We start from the raw sequence: 20,790 nt of genomic DNA, 5'->3' as shown, positions 1-20,790 counted from the left end.
GAATTGTGGATGATGTCAAGGTGTTTTGACATAGAGAAGGGGATAAAAGGGACCTCACTACAAATGGTCTCTATCTTATCAATAAAGTATGAGGTGAAATGTTCTATTGATAAAATGGGGAAATGGTGCCATGCGAGGCTTGAGAAGGGAAGAACAGATTTGGAATGGCCTTTGTAAGTGGGTAGATTAGATGGATAGATAGATAGATAGATAGATAGATAGACAGATAGATAGACAGACAGACAGATAGATAACACCTTATTCAATGTTCACTATGTATCAGGCACTGTGTTAAGCAGGAAATAGGTTAGAGAATCAATTGTTGTTGTTTAGTTGTTTTCAGTCATATCTGATCCTTCATGATCCCTTTTGCAAAAATATTGGAGTGGTGGATGAGGAAACTGAGGCAGAAGTTAAGTGACTTGCCCAGCGTCACACAGCTAGTATGTTTCTGAGGCTGAATTTGAACTCAGGTCTTCCTGACTCCAGGCCTGGAACTTTATCCACTATACCACCTAGATGCCCCAGAGAATCAATTAGGAAGAAACAATGCCAGGCTGGCAGAGTAGCAGGAAGAGGTATAGTAAACTTCTCACCAAAACTCCTACAAACAGACCTTGAAAAAAATGTACCAGACTGAATTCTGCTGGGAAAATCCAAGAAAAGTCACAATGAGTTATTTTTCCAGCAAGGTTAGCAAATAGGAACAAAGAAGTCTGTGGATACTGAAGACTGTGTCTGGCCAGGACCATGCCTCACAAAGTATTTCAGAGCAAGGAGAGGCTGTGCACGAGGAAAAGAGAAGGTCCCAGACCCTTACGAGGTCACCACCACAGAAAAAGTCACCAACTGGTCTGTTGTTGTCCACTACCCCATTCTAAGTCACAGACCCTTGGTGGGCTAAAAAGGGGAATCTGTGCCCAAGAATAGCATTCCTGGGTAAGGAGCAGTCTCAAGCACCAGGCAGTGTGCCGAGAGAGGAGCAGGTTCAGAAGCAAATAGCCGTGGTGTGGGTCAAAGCAGGATCTCAGTTCTAGCTTCTCGTCCAGCCTGAAGCTTGCAGAGGAATAACAGAGGCAGGAATCCCATACCAAGGAAAATTATGTCACATCATCAGAATGCATCAGTAGACATCTAAATAAACAAGGTTGGGGGAAGTGGCTGACACTTAGACCTCACTCTGCTCTGAACTGGTTGAAGGGGGAAGAATATACAAACATATACACACACAGAACTGGATACAGAAATATATTTCACTCAATAGGGAAATGGAAGGAAAAGGGGAAAAGGAAGAAAGGGAAATTAAAGAGATGATAAATTAGAGGAGCAAATAGTTCTAAACAAAACAAACTCTAACTAAAGATGTGCAAAAATATTTGTAGCTTTTTGAGGTGGCAAATAATAGGAATCTGAGGGAGTGCCCATGAGTTGGGTATGCCTGAACAAGTTATGGGGCATAATGTGATGGAATAGTATTGTGTCATAAGAAATGAAGGGATAGTTTCAGAGAAACCTGGGAAGACTTGTCTGAACTGGTGCAGAGTGAAGTGAGCAGGACCAGGAGAACAATTAATACAGTGATAACAACAGGGTAGAGACAATACTGAAAGACTCAGGAAGTCTGATCAACCATGATTCCAGAGGACTCATAATGAAACACACTGCCCACCTCTTGATAGAGAGGTGAAGGACTCAGAGTACAGAAATGAGACATATATTGTTTCAGACATCGTGCAGAAGTTTGTTTGCTTGACTATTTTTGTTTATGACAGGGTTTTTTTTTTTCTTTCATTCTCAATTGTTGAGGGGGAGAAGTTGAAGCAGGAAGGGGAAAAGGCAAATTTTTGCTGATTGCAAAAATGAAATATAATTTTTTTTAAAAAGAATCAATTAGAAAGGAATAAAAGGATTGCTGTAATTAGGGTCCAGTCAAAATTAAATAATTCACATTTGTAGTAGACCTAGTCAGCAGAGTTATGTGATTTTCTCACTTGCTAATAGTAGCAAGTGAGTAGGAGTCCTACAAGTGGATGGTGTGAGTAATGTAGGACTGGGGGTTGGCAAAGTGTGAAAGATACAAAGAGGTAAGGGATTTGAGAATAATACAGTGCACTACTGAATTGGTTAACTATAGGGTCAAAACAGAGAAAGAAGGGGGGAAAAAGCCAGAGTAGGAATGATAGCCTGGAAGAACACTGAGGGGGCTCAGCTAGGTGGCGCAGTGGATAGAGTGCCGGCCCTGAACCTGAGTTCAAATCCATCCTCAGACATATAACACTTACTAGCTGTGTGACTCTGGGCAAGTCACTTAACCCCAATTGCCTCATAAAAGAAAAAAAAGAAAAGAAAAACACTGAGGGGTGAGGAGGAACAGGGAGTCACAGTAAGAATGAAGAGCAGGTTTAGGAGTATGGAGGTATAGTGAGAGATGGAATGAGAGGAGGTTATGGTTAGACAGAAGAATTTCAGAATTCTGAGGGAGGAGGATACAGGTGGGGGCAGTAAGATCAATGAGAGATCCCTGTGCATGGATGAGACCGAGTAACTGAGAATCCAGAGCGTTTAAGAAAGCATCAACATGAACATTGAAGTCTCCTAATTTAAGGGCATAGGTTGTGACAAAGAGGAAGACTGCGAGTCAGGTACTGAACTCCTTGAGAAAGGAGAATGCTTATCTACCAGAAAAACAAAGAAATATACATAAGCTATACTGATGGGCAATGGTCAGGTAAGCTGGAGGAAAAGGTCTATTTGCGAATTTCAGTTATGTGATGATTGCCCCTCTCCCCAAAACTCTTAGCCTCCAAAAACCCTTCCTCCCCCCAAAAAAACCCAAATAAGGTAATATTTCTCTACACAAGAGCTCTCAGTGATGCAGAGATGAGAGGTGGGGGTGGGGGTGCAGAGAGAAGAGAAGGGGAAATCCTAGAATGAGCAGCTTGACTCCCTGGACATGTCTGAAGCAGCACTAGGGAACCTAGATCTACTCCTTACCCTCTTCCATCCTACTTCTGAATATTTGATCACCCAAAGACCATCTCCACGGTTCTCAGGAGGTACAGCCCCATCAGTTAGTTAATGATAAAAGAGAATAGCTAATCTTGATAGTCTATTAAGAGACTTATTCTCAGTAAAATTGTAGAAAGAAAATTATGTTTGGCACCTTCCCTCCTTCCCCATAAGCAACTGGCTGCCATTTTGGTACCATGCCCACTTATTCTTTATTCCCTCAAGCTATTCCACCTACTGCCAAAATCCTGACCACTGTGTACTCTACCCACTTTCCTATTAAAACCTCATATCAGCTCATCCTAAGATCATAGACCTAGGGCTGGAAGAAACCTTCTAGGCCACCTACTTTATTTTATATATGAGGAAACTGCCACTCAAAGAGGCTGGCACACGTGTTGCCCCAGATCACAGAGGTAATAAAAAAAAAATAGAGGCTGTATCTGAACCCAAGTCAAAGGCAGGTAAATGGATAGAGTGGACAGTCTGGAGTTAGGAAGACTTGAGCTTAAATCCAGACTCAGAAACTAATTGTATGATCCTGTGCAAGTCACTTAACCTCTGTGTGCCTCAGTTTCCTCAACTGTAAAAAGAGAATAATAATAGCACCTACCTCCCAGGGTTGTTATAAGGATCAAATGAGATATTAATTATAAAGTGCTTAACACAGTACCTAGCACATAGCAGGTGCTACATAAATGTCAGCTTTTATTAAGTCCTCTGATTCCAAATCCAGGACTCTTTTCACTGCAACATGCTGGTTCCTATTAGAGAAGACCTCAAAAGCTCATGTACAGAAAGGAATTAAATGGTCACGTGACTGGTAATTATTTTCAGCATAACTCCCCATGCCCAAAAACAAGAAGAAATTTGTTAAATCTATAATAATTTAAACTATGGTGAGAAGATAGAAACACCCTCCACATAAGGCAAATCCTTCTGAAATAGCAGTAGAGGGTTGAACTACCTAAAGTAACGTTACCCCTAATCATCCCTAAAGTCTCCCCCACAAACCAGGGATGGACAACACATACAACCTGACAATCTTGTGTTCTAGGCCATAGAGGCCTCTACCCGGTTTCCTTACAGTAGTAACTCAGTCTGAACTCCTCGCCAAAAAAGAGGAAATGGAAAACATTGATCTCGCCCAGCAGCATACAAAAAGGGGAGCTACAGCTGTGGAAGGAAGACAGAGCAGTACAAAGCCAGTTAGAGGAGAAGGGGCTTCAGCGTCTGAGAGAAAGAGACCTAGAAATTTACCCATGGTCTGACCTCTCCTAGTGAAATTTACACAGGGCAAAGACCCCACTGGGCCATAAAACTCCTCCAACTTGAAGTTAATGAAGCTGCACAGACTTGAGAATCAGTACAGGAGAAAATACGCAAGTCATGGAAATGGAAGTGTGAAGAGTGAACGATGTGATGCAAAGCTTGAGACAAACTACTAGGAAAAAAAAGAAGAAAAAAGATAAAAAAAAAAAAACACAAGAAAGCCTAAAGACAAAAGATATGTATAAGCCTACCTCTCAAGTGGATAAAGCAATAGAGGAAAGGTTAAATGAGCAAGATTTTTTTTAAAAGGTCATAGCACAATGAAAAAGTATTATACATTAAAGGAAAGTGAGCCCAAAACCCTCAATAAAAAAGAGAACATGAAAAAGTAAGAAATTCCATGGTGGTTCAAAAGATATTAGGTTGGAAATTGGATCAGAAATCAGAGCTTTAAAAGAATTAATACAGACCAAACACTTGACACTTAACTAGCTGTGTGACCCTGGGCAAGTCACTTAACCCCAATTGCCTAAAAAAAAAAAGAATTAATAAATAAGACAATAATTTAATACATAACTTAAAATACCTCTGGAAAATTCTCCAAAGTAGTAGAGGCTCTGAAAAAGAGAATAAGAGATTTGCCACTCATACAGAAATGGAAGAAAATTTGAAAGAAGATAAAACCAACTTTTAAATCATGTGTAAATTCCATACAAGCCAAAGCAACCTTGAAATATGATACATAGAGCTAATTTAAGAATCAAAGGTCACCCAGAAAAACATGATAAATTTAAAAGCATTACTACCATACTATAGGAAATAATACCCCCCCAAAAAAAACTGGCCAGAAGTTTTGAAAACAATTGACTAAGTCTTAATCGTTAGGATCCATAGGTTACAGACTGAGAAAAAAAAGTCCAGAATTGAACTCCAAGGTCTATAGCGGTTAAGTTTCTGAATTTCTGTATTTAAAAAACAAATTATATAAGCAGCCAGGAGTTGGACCTTGAGCTATGCAGCTCAGGATTATAATGTCCATAAGAAATCACAGAAAAAAATCAGAATGCATTGTGTGATATTTTAAAAGCAAATAAGATCAAGATGTACCTTAAAAAAGCATATCCTGAAAAGCTAACTTAATCATCAATAAAAACACATGGACCTTCAAAAAGGGCATTTGAGTCATTCTTGAAAAAGAAATCAGAAGCAAACAGAACTTTGTCAGCTTTGACTTGACTTGCAAATAACCAAACACAGAGATGCCTAAGAAATGATCATGCATTTACCACAGGAGCTAAATCAGAACAATTATCAAGAAAAACCTAAGCTATGAAATAAATTCTCTCTTATTTCTAGAGCAAGACAAGGCTATTGTTTAAGAGACAGCTAGGAAGTACAGTGGATAGAGAGTTGGACCCGGAGTAAGGAAGACCTGAGTTCAAATCAGCCTCCAATTATTCACTGTGTAACCCCAGACAAGTCTCAGTTTCTCTGTCTGCCTCAGCTTCCTCAACTGTAAAATAGGGATAATATAACAGCACCCACTGCCCAGGGTTGTTGTGAGAATAAAATGAGCTAAGATGTGTGAAGTGCTTTGCAAACTTTAAAGTACTATATAAATGCTAGCTATTATAAAAAGAAATCTGATCAATGGCTAAAATGAAAACCAAAAAGGGATTGTCAAAGGACAAAGGGATCTAAGAGGCTAAAAATATAAGGGAAATTTAAAGACTCGGGAGAAAGAAAGAAGAGTTGAATTACTATTCTATAGACAAAAGCCCGTGCTCCTCTAAAAGCAAATTGATATTCTTTGTTGGTCAAGTGGGGAAGCAAGAGACAGAGAAGCTGAAGATGCACTTCCACCTAGCCTAACTGTGAGCAGAAAAGAATAATAATTTCTTCAGTCTCTTGGCGAGCATGGTAGGAAGAAGGAGAGCTGTGGGAGGATATGGTAAGAGCAATGGGAAGATCAGGCAGAGGGGCTTGGTCTCATCCTATGATGGGAAAAAAATGTGGTTCCATTGAAGCAGACTCCCATAATGGAGGCCACGGGAGAAAATAAAGACTTCAAAATAGGTTTTTGTTTGGGGATAAGGGACATTGTCTCCAAAAAAAGGATTATGTTTCCCAGGGCTAAATACCCCAACCCAGAAGAAAGGATATATGATCCCTGAAGTGGGGTCATCAGCCAGGGTGGTAGGAAAGATACACACAGGCACACCTTGGAGATATTGCAAGTTCAGTTCCAGACCACCACAATAAAGCAAATATCGCAATGAAGCAAGTTACATGATTTTTTTGGTTTCCCAGTGTATATAAAAATTATGTTTATGTCATACTGTAGTCTATTAAGTATGCAATAGTATCATGTCCTATATCTTAGTTTAAAAGTACTTTATTGCTAAAAAAAATACTAACCATCACTAGCCTTCAGTGAGTCATAATATTTTGCTGGAGGGGGGTCTTGCCTTGATGTTGGTGGCTGCCGACTGATCAGGGTGGTGATTGCTAAAGGTTGGGGTGACTGTGGCAATTTCTTAAAATAAGACAATAATGAAGTTTGCCTCATTGATTGACTCTTCATTTCATGAAAGATCTCTCTGTAGCATGCAATGCCGTTTCATAGCATTTTATCCACAGTAGAACTTCTTACAAAATTGGAGTCAATCCTCTCAAACCCTGTCATTGCTTTATCAAATAAGTTTACATAATATTCTTCAATATTGTTGTGTCTTGGGAAATAGGGAGGCCCAAGGAGAGAGAGAGGGACAGAGGAATGGCCAGTCTAGTGGAGCAGTCAGAATACACACAACATTTATCATTAAACTCACTGTCTTATATGGGCATGGTTCATAGTGCCCCAAATAATTACAATAGTAACAGCAAAGATCACTCACTGATCACAGATCATCATGACACATATAGTAATAATGAAAAAGTTTAAAATATTCCAAGAATTACCAAAATGTAACACAAAGACATGATGCGAGCACATGCTGTTGGGAAAATGGTGCCGACAGACTTGCTGGACACAGGTTGGCACAAACCTTCCACTTGTAAAAAAAAAACACAAAACACCATAATATCTACAAAGTGCAATAAAGTGAAGCGTAACAAAACAAGTTATGCCTGTATTTGGACAGAAGTTAAGATGTACCTGGAGGGCAATTAGGTGGCTCAGTGGATAGAGCGCTGGACCTGGAGTCAGGAAGACTCCTCTTCCTGAGCTCAAATCTGGCCTCAGACATTTACTAACTGTGTGAACCTGGGCAAGTCATTTAACCTTGTTGGCCTCAGTTTCCTCATCTGTTAAATAAGCTGGAGAAGGAAATGACAAACCACTCCACTATCTCTGCCAAGAAAACCCCAAATGGGGTCATAAAGAGTCAGACACAATGGAAACAACTGAACAACAACAATATACTGGCCTTAGAAGAGGAGGGTGGCTATGGTACGGGTGGGGAATAAAACTCAGCTTCTTTACCACTACAGGGTACAAAATGACTCTTATGCCTTACTCATCAATATCTCTAAGAGGAAGGAACAGCAAAAGACTCCCCATTTATCTCAGCCTCCAAAAAAATGACCAAAAAATGAAAGAAAGGGGCAGATGGTATAATGATCAGCACATGTACCAGTATAGGAATGAGATAGGAGTTCAACTTTTGTCTTCCAGAATGCTTACCTTTCACAATATAAAATAGAGTAAAGAAAGAACATTTAAATTCAAGAATGAGAGAATAGAATTTAAAATAGCCTAGAAGAATATAAAAATAAGGACAAAATAAATGAATACTTCCTAGAAGAGGCACCACAAAGGAGTGTTACTTAAACTAGGAGGTTGGGAACAGATGGGGCAGGAGAAATTTGAACCACATTTGTTTAAGTAAGGAACAGAAAGGATCAAAAGAGGGAAGAAATTTTTAAAATTGGAAATGTTATTTAATTGTGATGACATTGAATACATAAATTAGTTTAGGTAACATTGAGCCATCTCTAGGGTGGTTGAGGGGGGAGGGGCAGGGAGGGAAGAAAAAAAGGAAAAAAATTACAGGATAACTTTTGTTATATATTTAAAAGGAATATATGTAAAATTATTCTATACAAATATGTATCAGTTCTTTCTCTGGATGCAGACAGTGTCTTTCTTCACATCTTTTATAGTTAATTTGGGTATTTATAATAGTCAAAATGATTTACTTGCTCAAAGTCATTCTTAAAACAACATTGCTATTACTGTGTATGATGTTCTCTTGGTACATGTATATACAGAATATGTGTGTATAGAATGATTTCATATGTATATTTGTGTCTAATGGTAGCCATTTCTAGGGCAGGAAGGTTGAGGGGGGAAAAAGGAAAAAAGAAAAATGTATATGATAAACTTATTATATGTTTAAAAGGAATAACAAGTTGTACACAATAGATTTGCCATTTCATGTGCAATCATCTTTTTTATTATATTATGTTACAGAAATTCTTGTTTTATTCCATAAATTAAAAATAAATTTTTTTTAAAATTAGAAATGCCTAAAACTAAAGTGAAGAGAAATTAACATTTAGATAAATTCCAGGAACTTGGGATAGGGCAGGAAAACAGGAGAGGAGAGGAGAACCAGTGAGAATAGATGGTCAAATGGATTAGAGGGAGGTATGATGGATGGTCTCTATTTCCTCAGTCTTCTGCTGAGAGACCAAATGGTGGGATAGTGTAGGATACCTAAGAAAAGAAGAGCTTTGGAACATCAACAGTGGGAAGTGTGACAGAATATCACTTAGGAAAAAATTAGAAGTTAAGATTGTATTGTAGTGGATCCTATTATCACCATTGTATGATTCTTCCCAAATAATCACAGAGACAAAGTGCTGACTCAAAAGAGGAAGGAGAGTAAAAATCAATACCCAAATTCTAAAATAAATCTGTAATGTCCTTGATTTGGGGATTTCCTCCAATAAATAAATAGCAACCTATCCATGCCTACTCTTCCTATGAGACTTTTGTCTATGTCCTCTTATAATTTCACCGCAAGGAGATCCATCCAACTCCTCCTGACATTGTGAGGATACCAGTGGAGCTCTTCTCTGGCTGTCCATCTGTCATCCTTCACCCTCGACTCATAAAGAACTTGTCTCTTCTTCCTAACATCCATTTTTTATGACACCTTTTACTCCTGTTCTTCTTCAGAGATCCTCATTGGTTATATGTTGCACTCACACCTACTGTGCATCTCCATTGTCTTCTATGTGATATTTATTTTAAATTTTTTCAGAGACTGTTGTATTCCACATCTCACTAATAAATAACAACACCAGTAGAATGCTGGTATTAAAAAGAAAGGCCTTTCCATGGAAAGCTTGGGATCATTAAAGGAACTTTGCAGTTTTCCAAAGGCAATATGATCAATCAGCAAGTTCTTATTAAGTCCTTTACTATACAGCCAGATCATCAGCTCCTGTTCAGTTCTGGGACCAACTTGTCCATCTGAACTGTCTGTCCCAAATACCCATACTTATGGACAAACACTTTGTGTTTTCTATCCAAATGCATATAATAATCTGGGCAATAGACATTCTTCCTTCACTTGGTTCCCATATCAAGTTGGGCCAAATTCTTTTGAGTAGCTATGGATCTCTTCCAGAAGGCTTTGCAGTGTTCCAGGGCTTGGGACAACTAGTCAAATGTCATCCACAAAATGAGAGCATCTGGAAGATTTTACTATCCACAGAGAAATCCTCTGCACCTTTGATCTCTGCATTTGATCTCTATCACATCACCTTTACAATGCATCCATCTTCCCATTTTATGCCTCACCCTATGTTTATGATCAGAGGATGGCTGAACAGCATTATTTTTTTGTTATGTTTTTTTGTTTGTTTGTTTTCTGCTAGGCAATGGGGTTAAGTGATTTGCCCAGGGTCACATAGCTAGTAAGTGTCAAGTGTCTGAGGCCGGATTTGAACTTAGGTCCTCCTGACTCCAGGGTTGGTGCTCTATCCACTGCACCACCTAACTGCCCCTCTTTGTTATGTCTTTAAAGAAAATGAGTGACTTTTCATGGATAGGAGACACTTTATTTGGGGTGGGGAGCCTTTAAGGTAGTGTTTTGCTCTATTAGATCAATTTTTTTTCCCATAATTTACAAAAAATAAGTACAATGAGTTTTTATATTCTCTACATCTTTTAGCCAATGATGAAATGGTAAAAATATGGTTTGTTGTTAAATATTGCTTTTGAAAACTTGCTTTTTCTCTATTAATACTTTCATTGAGCATGTTTTTTATTTGTATAGGGATAAGTGGAATAAATATTATACATAGATGAGAGTCGACAGAGTGCAGGCACTGTAGTGAGGAAGACTTGAGTTCAAATTTGGCCTCAGTCACTTACTAGCTGGGCAAGTGGCCCAGGCAAGTGACCTGGGAAAGTCACTTAACATTGTTTGCCTCAGTTTCCTCATCTGTAAAATGAGCTGGAGAAGTATATTTGCCAAGAAAACCCCAAATGGGTCATGAAAATTTGGACAAGACTAAAACAACTGAACAACAACAAATAGATGGGAAAGTAGGCATATAGATAGTAGTTTTTGGTGTTTTCTCAATTCCTTTTTTTGTGGGGGGGTATTACAAGGTCTGACATTCTTTCCTTACCTACAGTGTCTTCCCCCACTTCATAACCCCTTTCTCCCCCATTTTCTCAAGAATGGATCATCTCTATATACACTTACTCCAATGCAGCTGCTTTTCATATCTTTGTTTTCTTCTATGTCATTTCTACCTCCTCTATAAGAACATCTGGGTCTGGGATGTTAATGTTCAACTGTTGCAGTTCCACTGATGTTGGTTGTGAAGATAGTTTGTTTTTATAGTGGATTTTACCATCCACTGCTTCTCTCTGATTTATGATACAATACTGCTAATAACTGTTCATCATCCTTCTTTGTAAGATTTTATAGACAAGTTTATATTTTAAATCACTGCTGTCTTTGGCTTCCATTTCTCTTCATTTGGCAAGTAAGTCAAACATTTACTGACTAAAGCACTTTCTGGGCTCCTTTGGTCTTTATTCTGTGACAACAGATTTATAGAGGTTAAATTTCTGTATAAAATTATTGTAATCAATGTCAATGGAGTTTCTGATGACCATTTCCCATTTTTCATTGCTGATTATGTTATACCCCATATCCTTTACTCATTATTCTTCTTTCTCCTTGCTTTTTACTAATCTTGGTATTTGCCCTGACAAGTCAAAATTAATACAAAAGAAATAAATGAAGAGAAATGCAAACTTAAAACTACAACTTTAAATGTAAATGGATTAAAACACAAGACCAAACACTAAGCTGAATTATATCTTGTTGCTTCTCTGGGGCATTTACATTTTAGTAAAGGACAAAATTAATCCAAAGGAATACTGTAGACTGCAAAAACTTCTGGCCTCGTCTTTCTCTGTCTATGCCCTAGTTGTACGTCCTGATCCTAACCTATGTCTTTTCTTGAAGCTCTCTAGAATATGGATCTTCTGGGCCTGGAATTTTCCAGGCTAGACTTTAGAGCTCAGTTTCCTCATTTATAAAATGAAGAAATAGTATTAGATGACCTCTAAGGTTTCTTCTAGCTTTATATTTACTATGATCCTATGAAAGGCAGAATGTAGAAGGCTCAGTGGGTTTTTCTATCAAGAATTTATATAGTATACAGTTTCTTCAGTTCAGTTCCACTTGGAGACTTAATACAAAGTAATAGCACTTGTTTGCCTCTCTCTCTACTAAAGCATAGGATAATAGATTTACAACTGGAAAAAACTTAATGGTCATCTACCTAACCAACCAATCAATTAATAAGCACATTATACACCTACTATGAACAGGCTAGACATTGGGAATTCAATACAAAGAATGAAACAGTTCCTATTCTCACTCAAGGAGCTTATATTCTACAGGGTGTGAAAAACAAGAATACACACACACACACACACACACACACACATATTTTTTTTCAGTTGTTCAATTGTTTTCAGTTGGGTCCAGCTCTTTGTGACCCAATTTGGGGTTTTCTTGGCAAAAATATTGGAGTGGTTTGCCATTTCCTTCTCTAGCTTATCTTACAGATAAGGAAACTGAGGCAACTAGGATAAGTGACTTGCCTAGGGTCACACAGCTAATAAGTATCTGAGGCCAGATTTGAACTCATGAAAATGAGTCTTCCTGATTCCAAGGCCAGGACTCTATCCACTGTGGCACCTAGCTGCCCCAGCTACCTGTGTAACCTTGGGCATGTCACAACCTCTCTAGGCCTCAGTTTCCTTGTCTATAAACTAAGTGGGGGGGGTCTCCCTGCTGAAAGTTTATGATCTTATGATTTATCTCTTTGACATATGCCAAAAATCAATGTCTAATATACTTAGAAACATGCCATTACCTCTATGGATTTTTCCATGTGTTTTTGGTCAGCTCCTCCTGCTCTTTCCATTTCTGCCCCTTCATCAGTAATACCTGTATGATCTGCCTAAATCTTAAAGACTTTATAAAAGTGAATTATGATTACTATTCATTGCAACCAAATAATAAATCATGTTTATTCAACAAAAATACAGCAAAAAAAAATTGCCAAAAATTGCTTCATTGACATTGTCAAACACTCCTAACAATTGCTCATCCTTCTCTTTTGATGTCAACTACAGTCATTTATTGTGTTTGAATCCGTGGCATAATTGATCCAAAATTAGGCTCCTCTTAGGCATTCTCCCAAAAAGCCAATGCTTTAGAGGCGCTCCTAAGCTCCAGTCCCATTGAAGCTCATCAAACCATGTCATGTAGCAAAATCAGCTTGAGTTATTTGTTGGGAAAAAAGATCAGGAGATGTTAAGATTATGGCCTAGGGGAGGCCTATTGTAAGAGACATGTTTTTTTTGTTTTTGTTTTTTTGTTGTAAGCAGGAAGCAAAGGACATGTTGGGTGGCAGTGTAATTTAGTGTTTAAGATTAGGAAACCACATGAGACCTTGTTTGTTCCTAACCTCGCTGTCAGGAAAAAGAAAAACAGTTAAGCCTAGAAGTGATTTGGGGACTTGGGATGAAAAAAAGCACCAGAAACTAATGGCTTCATCACCCTAGAATTTCTCAGCAGCTACCCATTCACTTATATACAGCTGTAAATATATATGTATATGTCACTCCTGACATCTGTGTTGTTTTTAGGACACCTTTTTCATCTTTGGGCCTCAGTTTCCTCAACTGTAAAATAATCCAGTTGGACTAAATGACCTGAAGGCCATTTCCAGTTCTAAGTCCTATACTCCCTGGTAGAAGTACTTATTGAGCTATAGATATAGATACATGCACATATATGTCAAATACATACGTATGTATTATATATATCCATATATATATACATAGGACCTATGACTTCATCCTTGTAAGCAACTCTCTTTCTTCATTGACACAGATCAGCACCTTACAGTCTCAGAGAGTTTGCCTCGAATATTGAGAAGCTACTCACTTGCCTCACCATCAAAGAACCAGTACATGCAGAAGAGGACTTGAATTAGGGACTCCATGGACAGTTCTTGATCTGCCTCCTCAAATACAGCTCGTAGCCCTAGATCCTTAAACAAAGATTTCAGGCACAAGATAGAGAGGATTCTTTTTGAGATATGGGTTGGGATGAAGGACCTCTGAGATTTGTCCAATTCTGCAATTCTGTTATTCTACAAAATCTCTTTGAAAGGAAAAAAAATAGGCATATACTGAAAAATAATTACATTAAATTATCATATAAAATATCTTTACTGTGTTTTTATATTTCTTTCCAATTCCAATAAAGATATTTTATTCATTTTTATTATTACTGCTCTCCTCATAGTCATCTTTTTCATTCATTCTTTTACTAAGAGCTGATTATGGGCTGTGCTCCTTTTACACAAGCCAAATTATGGGGGGGGGGGCAGCAAGGTGCAGTTTATATTGGTACAAACACAGTACATTTCCATTTCCATGTACCTGTTACCCATTAGACTATCAGCTACTTGAGGGCAGGGAGTACACTTTCACTATCCTTTGAATCTTCTGATATGTCTTTTCTTAATATGCCCAGGACAGTACTCTTCATTGTAAACAATTAGCAACTGAGGAGAAATACATAGGAAAGTGAATCCAAGTAATCCTTCATTCTTGGAGAGATACAGCATAGTAGACATAACTTTCTCTCATCTTTGGTGCATGCAAAAATCATTTCAAAGAGAATTGGGAAGCCAGGATTATATTTTCAGCTCTGCTACTAAGCAGTTTTTCTTGGACAAGTCATTTAACTTCTAGGCACTTCCTTATCTGTATAAGAAGGAAATTGGACTAGGTTATAAGTCTAGAACTAGAAGGGACCTCAGAAGTCTTTCTCATTTTGTAGATAAGGAAACTGAGGCCCGCAGAGGCTAACTGACTTGTTTAGAACAAAGGTTCTCTGACAGCCAGCATTCTTTCCCTCATACCACACTATTCCTCACTCCCACCCAGCTCTGAAATTACGTGATTCCTGTTCAGAAGCAATGGTTTTGTTTCAATTTTTAGTTTATTTTCCAACAATAAGCTACCAAATGATCAGTCAACAAGCATTTACTTAGCACTTTAAATGGCAAAGCACTGTGATTTTTTTCTTCTTTCACAACTTTTATTTATTTTAGACCCCAAACTAAAAGAATATATCCCTTAGCAGACGCTAGATAAAAGGCAATGCCTGTAGTTTGGGGTTTCATGTGTTGTGTGTTTGCAATCCCAGCACCTGGAGCAATGTCTTGCACATATTAGGCACCTAATAAATGCTTGTGAAGTCCGTGGAACTGGATTTGTGCTGCTGATAAACAAACCCAAGCCCAGGAATGGCAGCATTTCCAGCTTCTGCACAATATGTCTGTCTCCATGTCTTCCTTTTTCTGGGGTTCCTGCTCCTTTCCCCCACTATCTTCATCCCTGAAATAAAGCTTCGCCACTCAGGGACAGAACTGACGCCTTAATTTTCCCCCTTTGGCGAGTGTGTTTCACACTCAAACACCAGCACCCCAAAAGACCAGAAGCAGAAGCCTTCGGGATGAAGCAGCGCTCCACTCTGCTCCCCACACTGTCCACAAACGCCTCTAAGTTTCACAGGGTTACAAAGGAAAAGGGAAATGCACTTGATTCCCTCCTTGGGATTCCCTGCCCATTCATCTGGCTAAATCAAAAAAATAATCACAACAACAAAGGGCACAGTGACCCAGCTAGGTTTTCTTTCAAAAGACACACACACACACACACACACACACACACACACACACACACACACACACACACACGAGGGAAGTGTCCTGGCAAACTACGCAGGTCACAACACAAACCACTGAAAGGATATACGCTCTCCTTCTAGTCTTCTGCGCCAGGCACCGAATAGATCCTTTGATTTCACCAGGATTTATGAAAAACATATCTGGAGTGTCAGCCACACGTAGTGCTCCCGGACCCCTCAACCTCAGCACCCGCTTACGTTCCCCAGGATACCTACCTCTCCCAGCTCCCCTCCTCACTAAGCCTAAGCGGCAGGCAGAAAGCGCCATTCAACTTCATTTCCCTGTTACATCTCTAACACGTACGGTCCTCTTCCCTGGCATAACCCCTGGCCTTGACTGCATCGTTAAGACTTCGAGCTCGAGAGGTTCCGGCACCAGGACATTCTTGCAGGCGGCTCTCCCCCGCATCCTGAACCCCCACCTCCCAAATAAAGAAAGCGCGTAGGGGGAGAAGAGAGAAAGGAAATCGTCCCTCTCCAAAATGCCAATGTAACTTTCGGGACGAGCTGCAGCAGAACTTTAAGCGGAAACCACCTGTCGCTACTTAACTTTTCCTGGATTCGCCTCTCTCTGCTCCCGAAAGTACAGCAGTCCCCCTGGGGTTCCCAGATGTCCTCAAAAGTTCTTCTCCGACATTCCTCCCGCTCCCCTTTAGCTACTTCGTCCACTAATGCCAACTAGGAGTCTCTCTAGCTCGCTTGCTCTCCTCTCCCCTCCCCGTTTCCCTTCGTCTCCAGCTGCATGGCTGCCACAGGAAAACCCTTGAATCGCCACCGCATCTTCTCCGCCTCCTTGTATCCCAGGAACAGCCCCCAGCTTTTTCCAGAGGAGAAGACTCCCAAACGTGTCCCGACCACAAGAGAAATAGCAACAACTACCGGAAAAAAAAAATGTAAAAAAAAATCCTCAACCTTCCAGCTCCAAATCCAGGAACAGAGGTACTGGGCAGAATAGAAGGTATTAGAAGAGAGGTTTTCTCAAGGATGTAAAAAGAGCTCGGAGGCGGAGGGAGTACTTACCTTTCCGTGGCTGAAAAGCCTCCTCCAGCCAGGTTCCCTCCTCGCTGGACTTTGCAGCACGCTGTCCCTTCTGGGGCTGCTACCGCCGCTGTCACCGCTGTCAGAATCCAGCGGCGGCGGCGGAACCAAGCCAGCTGTGAAAGCGCTCACGCTGCGCCGCTGTCAGTCTCGTGGCACCGGCTCTGGGCTTTGGAGCAGTAGACGCGACAGGCAAGGCAGGCAGGCAGCTACTGCTGCTGCTGCTGCTGCTCCTGCTCCTCCTCCCCTCTAGCCGCTGCCACTGCTTCTGTCAGTATCCAGGAACAGCGGCACCAGCGCGACCGTGCCGGGCTTGTGCCACGGTCCGGGTCTCACGGCTGCGGTACCGACCGGAGTTTCTGCAGGGCTATGGGGACTGGAATGCACAGAAAGGGCCCGGATGTCTGCGGTCTGCTTGCTTGCTTCCCTCTCTCTTTCTCTGTCTCTCTCTCTCTCTTTCCCTTCCCTCTCCCTTTCTCCTCCCTTCCTCCCTCCCTCCCTCGCGTTCTCTCTCTCCCTGCTCGCCCTTTCACACATGCACTCAGGCTCCTCTGCATCGCTTAATTTATATTTTGACAGAAACTGTTGCTGGGTGGGAAGCTTTGTAGGGGAGGGGGAAGGATTGCGAAAGGCGGGTGAAGGGTGGGCGGGAGTTAGGGGCTGGGGGCGGGTGGGGGGCGACAGGCTTCGGGGAGGGGGGGGAGGCCGAAGGCGGAGAGAGAGACACTATCCGCTCATTGCTCTCTCTCTTTTTTTTCCCTCCTCCAGGATTTAAAGGGACAGTCTTAGGAAGAGGCAAGGGGCGACCCTGCCGTTTCTCCTGGTCTCCAGACGCCATCTGCGGCCAAGCCGGACCCGCCTGGAGACAGAAGAGGAGACTGTGTGCTGAGGGTATTTTTAGGTCAGCACGGCCCAGGACAACATTAAGGAAGAGAGAGCTTGGCTCGGTTGCCCTGAGCTTGGCTATTTTTACAAAGTCCGATTGGGGAAGGAAATAAAACAACTTCTTAGCAACTGGTTTTTTTCCCCTACCAGAAAGTGGGGTGGGAAGGGTGGGGGTGAGAAGTTTCCCAAATATCGCTTAGAATACCGGTGACCGAGAACCATCTTCCAAAACCCGAAAAACCATCTGCTTTTCAAGAGACTCAGGCATAGGGATCCTAAAAGCCTCCAATCTTCCTACCTTTGCCCCTGCCCTTGAATCTTTTTCGGACCTCAAGTTTACCTCAACCTTCCCCCACCCAGTTCCAAAACCAACCAACCAGTTCAGGCTTGGACAATGACAGCTCAATTGCTCGGAGGCGAGTATTTAAAGCATGCCCTCGAAGGTAACCAATCAGCATGACACGTGGGCTCTGGGCCTGGAGAGAGGGAGGAGGAACAGAAGTGAATCCGCTCCGCCCTTACACCCCGCCCCCAGCCCCATGGCCCCTCAGTTCTTGACACACTGAACAACCCCCATGCAACCCCATAAACTAGGAGACTTGATGCACGCCGGGAAAAGGTCCATAGGGAGGAGAAGGGGGCAATTCGTGAAACCCCCCCGCCTCGCAAAAGGGCGGGAGGCAGGCGGAGGCCAAGGAGGGACTACTGTGAATGGACCGCGGAGCGGAGGTGACTGCCGCCTTTGTGACGTCGCTCTGGACGTTTCATCTGGGAATGTCAACCATTCGAATGGAGCCACCCCGGGAAAGAAGACATGGAACAGATTTTCTGCTTATCTTTTTGCAAACCCTACTGTTACTGCAATACTGAGATCCTCCCCTCACGCTGGTATGAGGTTGACAAGTTTCACTAGACCATATATGCCGGTGACTGTTCTCTAAGTCAATCTGTATGTTTATAGCCACCCATACATCTGAGCTTTTCCAAAGGTACACCAGAAAGTTTGCCATTCCTCTATTACAAGTAGAGCGATTCCTCCTAAAAGTATCATTTTAAAGTCCCACCGAATTTTGTAGGAGAGGAGAGGAAAATAAATTAGAATTTCTGCAATCTAGTCTGTTCCTCTAGTAATCCCTTGATCAAGAATTCTGTTTTCTTGAAAAGGAGAAAGGGGAGCAATTCAACGTAGAAGAACGTTTATTAAACACTTACTATATAGGTATTCCTGGTGCAGAATGGAGCAGAATACTAGAACTAGCCATTTACTTAGAAGAGTATAATAATATCATCGGAGAATGATATATTTCATCTGTTTAGAATGATGCTAGCTAAATTAAAGTATCTATGTTATAGTTTTGATTATAGAAACTTAAAGAAGTTTAATCTTGTCATTCATTCTTTGGGTGCCCCGTATGTTCCAGGGCACTTAGCCTTAAATAATTTGTCAAATGACTTGTAGAAGCTGAATTATATTTACTTTCTGGATTTTTTTTTTTGCAAGGGAGATTTTGGAAGGAAAGGGAGAAAGAAAAAAAGGAAGGAAGGAAGGAAGGAAGGAAGGCAGGAAGGAAGGCAGGAAGGAAGGCAGGAAAGAAGGCAGGAAGGAAGGCAGGAAGGCAGGAAGGCAGGAAGGAAGGAAGGAAGGAAGGAAGGAAGGAAGGAAGGAAGGAAGGAAGGAAGGAAGGAAGGAAGGCAGGCAGGAAGGAAGGAAGGAAGGAAGGCAGGAAGGAAGGCAGGCAGGAAGGAAGGAAAGGAAGGCAGGCAGGCAGGCAGGCAGGAAGGAAGGAAGGAAGGAAGGAAGGAAGGAAGGAAGGAAGGAAGGAAGGAAGGAAAGAGAAAAGAAATAGGAGGAACAATTGGATGGACTTGGGAGTTGAAGTTTAGTATAAAAAGAAAATGGCATCCATAGCATTCTGTTGTTGTTCAGTAATGGACTACTCTGACTTCTCAGACCATAGTATGCCACTACGGTCCATCAGATTTTCTTGGCAAGGATACTGAATTCACCTTTTTAACACTCCTGAAGTAGATCAGTATTAGGACCTAATTATCAAATGGATAAAAAAACAAACTTTATTGTAAAATTTCCTTCTCCAATGGATTGACAGAGTTTAAGTGACTTGTAGTGTCTGAGGACAGATTTGAACTCAGGTCTTCCTAACTCCAGGTGAAGTGCTCTATCCACTGAGCCTTACATTTCTTGTATACAGAATTGGGAACAACTTGATCTACTAAACTGAGTTATCTTTGCTCTGAAAACCAATTTGGAATTAAACAAGAAAACAAAACAAGTCAAAAGGACTACCAGCATTAGCACCATACAGCCAGAGTTAAAAGATAGATCCCTATCGTTCTATTAATAATCTATACTTGGACTTTTCTCCCTTGGGAGAATAGGAGGTTGTTCCATGATCATTGAGGAGTATCTGTCAAGTATTATTTCAAGAAAAAACATTTCAATACATTAAAAAATGATAAAATAATTTAATTTTTAAATGAAAATAGGTTACCTCCATCTCTTCTTTTCCTGAAAATCTGTGCAACTGCTGAAGGCATTGCTGAATTAGCAGATGCAATCCTTCCATTCCAGAAGTGTAACTGCTTTTACTTTCCCTGAAGGGATGGGGATAATCTTCATGAATGACTTGAGACTTCAAGTCAGTCTGACAGGGTCGAGGCTGCCCAAGATATTAAGAAAATTGTTCTTTGGCAGGAGGAAAAGCTTCATCCATGGAAAGAATATTTCCCTTATGAAAAGAGAAGACTTGGATTATCAGATCATGTATTCCTTCAAGTCAGAGAGCCTGAGAGTTTAACAAATTTTGCTTATGGTCAAAGCTCAGAGCTGCAGGGCTTTGGACACCTCTGTGTGACCTCAAGTCAAAAAAACCTAGGGCAATACAGTCTCTCTCATGCCATTAGCTCAACTGCTAAAAAAACGGGAAAGGCCAGTATGAAATCAGCAAGAGTCCTAAACTGTAGAATGCTTTTTTTTTTAAAGAAATGCCATTTTGTTACTTTCAGGACAGTACAGTGACCTAAACTAAGCTAATAATGTGTTTCCAGAGTAGGGGTTCAGTGAACCAGCAATAATGAAACTGCAGTAATGAGGTTGACACTCATTTGTAATTAGTTCCCACGTAAATGAGTGTTTCAAAAGTGCTTGAAAACAACAGAGGGGCATAAAAGATACATGGACACGTACGACAGGAAGAGGAGGTGGGCCAGTGGGCCAGAAATGGAGGTACAGTGTGGGATAACAGATGGACAGCTC

The 20,790-nt window shown here is 40.8% G+C and overlaps 1 protein-coding gene across 1 annotated transcript in view; it reads right to left on the bottom strand.

The window, feature by feature from the left end:
* ZBTB7C (zinc finger and BTB domain containing 7C) overlaps nucleotides 1-17,169 on the bottom strand; it is a 525,518-nt gene extending 508,349 nt beyond the window's left edge. Inside the window, exon 1 of the mRNA XM_020985794.2 lies at nucleotides 16,614-17,169. The gene's annotated coding sequence lies outside the window, so the exon portion shown is untranslated. The remainder of the gene's footprint in view (nucleotides 1-16,613) is intronic.
* Between the last annotated feature and the right edge of the window lie 3,621 nt (nucleotides 17,170-20,790).

Source organism: Phascolarctos cinereus, unplaced genomic scaffold (assembly GCF_003287225.1).
Source record: "Phascolarctos cinereus isolate Bilbo 61053 unplaced genomic scaffold, phaCin_HiC Scaffold_4;HRSCAF=312, whole genome shotgun sequence".
Taxonomy (NCBI): Eukaryota; Metazoa; Chordata; class Mammalia; order Diprotodontia; family Phascolarctidae; genus Phascolarctos; species Phascolarctos cinereus.
The sequence above is the reverse complement of the archived record's forward strand: the minus strand, read 5'-3'. Positions and strand labels throughout refer to the sequence as shown.